The sequence below is a fragment of the Hipposideros armiger genome, unplaced genomic scaffold (genome assembly GCF_001890085.2).
Source record: "Hipposideros armiger isolate ML-2016 unplaced genomic scaffold, ASM189008v1 scaffold_36, whole genome shotgun sequence".
NCBI classification, from domain to species: Eukaryota; Metazoa; Chordata; class Mammalia; order Chiroptera; family Hipposideridae; genus Hipposideros; species Hipposideros armiger.
In genome coordinates, this window is record NW_017731386.1 from 2,660,317 (window position 1) to 2,663,783 (window position 3,467).

At 37.6% G+C, this 3,467-nt stretch overlaps 1 pseudogene; it reads left to right on the plus strand.

Moving 5' to 3' along the window:
- Window positions 1-1,533: 1,533 nt before the first annotated feature.
- LOC109380401 (40S ribosomal protein S4-like) lies at window positions 1,534-2,318 on the plus strand (annotated as a pseudogene).
- The last annotated feature ends 1,149 nt before the right edge of the window (window positions 2,319-3,467 follow it).

A 3,467-nucleotide genomic window follows, 5' to 3' on the forward strand; every position in this document is an offset into this window, starting at 1 on the left:
GTAGCTATCAAGTAACTTTTCTGATTAATTGATCAACTGTTCAGGGTTCCAAGAGACCCACAGAAAGGTTTTCTTTTCTCCTCCTGACACCAACTATGTGGTGTCTTTTCCAACACCGCTTCACCAACTCTCTGACATCAACTGAATGTCCCATAATTCATTTTAATTCTGACACAATGTACTTGGAATTAGGGTCAGACCCCACAAGGGCTCAGCCCTACAAGTCTGCCCCCGCTTCAGTTGTGAGTTCCAGACCACCCATTCTTCTGACTGATCTGCTATAAATTGGGGGTGCCTATGACTCCCTCCTTAGGCTTGATAATTTGCTAGAAAGGCTCACAGAACTCAGAAAAGCACTTTAGTTCCTGTTATTAGTTTATTATAAAGGATGAAACTTAGGAACAGCCAAATGGAAGAGATGCATAGGGCAAGATATGCAGAAAGATGAGTAAGCGATTCCATACCCTCTGGGTGTGTCACCTTCCCAGCCCACCTGCCTTCTGCAAGCTTGAGGCTTGAGAGAATAGGGCTGAAAGTTACAGGCTTCCAATTAAGATTTGGTCATTCTTGCAACCAGCCTCCATCCAGAAACTATCTAGGGGTGCACTAAGAATTGTTTCATTGAAAAAAAAATACTCCTATCACTGAGGAATTCTAAGAATTAGGAGCTCTGCGTCAGGAACCAGGGACAAAGACAGAGCATTGACCACACTCACTCACTTCACTTGGTAAGTATAAGACAAGACCTGTGCTGGGTATTGAGGAATCTGCTTTTCTGGTGGTGAGGAAAGTGAATCTGATTATATGCATGCTATAAACAAGACAGTATTTTTCTAATGGACAAAGTGCACTTGGTAAATTAAAAGGGCTGCCACTGCGCTTCCATAATTCTTTTTTAGCTCTCAAAGTGAATAAAACAAGAATGCAGTCAGTAAATAAACAAGTAAATAAAATTGACAATAAAATCTTTATCATTTCTCTCTGTCTAGAAATATTATACATGACACATCTGTCATGATGTTATTTTTTTTCTTTCTCTAGTATATATAATGGCATTTCCTCTTTGGTGGAATGATCTATATAGGAGTGTAACAATGTATTTTTTTTAAGCAAAAGGAGTTTTTGAAGAAATTAATCAATAAGTAAATGAATAAATATACTATGAAGGTTAGGTGTCAATGGACCGGATGAACTGAAATGCTACTACACATTTCGTAAATGTATGAAACCTTATGATTTCACACTACACTTATTTGGAATCATGGTCATTCATTCTTGCTGGACTAAAGTTAGCTCTTATTTGACTATTTAAAAACAAGTTAAAGTCATAGTGTTAAAATGAAAAACAAACAAACATATTTATCTCTTTTCCTACTGAAGGCCAATAAAATTAGCACTTTAGTTGCATAAATAAAATGAATGGGTGCATTAAAAAATGGCCCCTCTAAATAGATAAGCATATCTTTGCTTTGTTAAAATATAAAAACCTGTACCAAAATTTCCTTCCAGTCTCCTTCCAGGCCCAGTGTAGCCATGGTTCATGGTCCCAAGAAGCATTTGAAGCATGTAGCGGCTCCAAAGCATCGGATGCTGGATAAGCTGACCTGTGCACTTGCTCTTTGCCCATCTACTGGTCCCCACAAGCTGAAGGAACATTTTCCTCTCATCATCTTCCTACAGAATAGACTAAAGTATGCCTTAACAGGAAAGGAAGTAAAGATCTGCATGCAGTGGTTCATTAAGATGGATGGTAAGGACCTAACTGATGTAACCTCCCTGTTGGTTTGAGGGATGTCATCAGCATTGTCAAGGCTGGAGAGAATTTGCATCTGATCTACAACACCAAGTGTTGCTTTGCTGTTCATTGTATTACAGCAGAGGAGGCCAAGTACAAGTTGTGTAAAGAGAAAAATCTTTGTGGGCACAAAAGGAGTCCTGCATCTCATGACCCACAATGCTGGCAACATCCACTACCCTGACCCCTCATCTAGGTGAATGACACCATTCAGATTGATTTGGAGATTGGCAGAATTACTGATGTCATCATGTCTGACACTGGTAACCTGTGCATGGTGGCTGGAGGTGCCAATCTGGGAAGAATTGGTGTGATCACTGACAGAGAGAGACACCCTGGTTCTTTTGATGTGGTTCATGTGAAAGATGCCAATGGCAACAGCTTTGCCACCTGGCTCTCCAACATTTTGGTTATTGGCAAAGGCAACAAACCATGGATTTCTCTCTCCCGTGGAAAGGGTATCTGCCTCACCATTGCTGAAGAGAGAGATAAGAGACTGGTGGCCAAACAGAGCAATGGGTGAAACGATCTCTAGGTGACATGATTGGAAGCGCCTCACCTCCAATTAAAGATAATATAGCATTAAAAAAAGAAATCAAATCCTTCCAGCTTTTGAACAGCATTGCTCTCCTACTCTATACTAAAAAAAAAAAACAGTTCTATAAATAAAAACTTTAATCAAGTTTTTTTTTCACCTATTTAAAAGGCAAATTTACAAGGTTTTACTGGACAACACCACTATCTATGAAAATTAATCATTTTATATTAAATTTGCAGATTGTCGCTTATTTACTGGCCTGGGGCAAGACATGGTTTACTTTCCTTATCCAAGTATTAAAGTACTCCCATAAAGTAAATGAGTTTCTAATATTAGATATCCTAGAGAATTGAAGGAAGAAACCGTTTTGTGAGCTGGAACATAAATGGTTTGTGTACGTTAGGCTGTACTGAAATACACTCAAATGGAAATCAGGAAACGGCTTATTAGATGATTTTTTTTTTTTTTGGCAAAATGACACTTTGTTATGGAAGGTCAACCACAGGGTTCCTTGGAAGGAGAGTAAATAAAAAAGACAACATGTCTTAGATGTTCTGACATTTTTATTGTGCTTTCTTTTACCCTATTTACTGTGTGTGTGTGTGTGTGTGTGTGTGTGTGTTTATGAGTGTATGTGTTTCCCTATTACAATCTGTGTTAAAGAGAGCTTCATGTATCACTAACACTGGAGACTATGGACCCATGCAAACGGCTGGATACTAAGACAAATCATGTCAAACATTTTTTCTTCCTAGACTTTATTTTCTTACAATAGTTTAGATTTTCAGAAAAGTGGTGAAGATAATACAGATTTCCTATACATCTCTTAGTTTCTTCTGTAATTATCTTACATTATATGATGCATTTCTTATAATTAGTAAATTAACATTAATACATGCAATCTATATTTCCTTGGTTTTTCCCTAATTTTCTTTTTCTGTTCTGTGATTCCATTAAGGACCCATTAAATTTAGCATTTAGTGGTCATTTCTACTTAGATTCCCGTCAATTGTGACAATTTCTCAGACTTCTTGTTTTTAACCTTGAGGACCACTGGTCAGATATTTTGTAGAATGTCCCTCAATTTGGAATTGCTTGATGATTTTTCTCATAATTAGAGTTATGGTTGTTTGT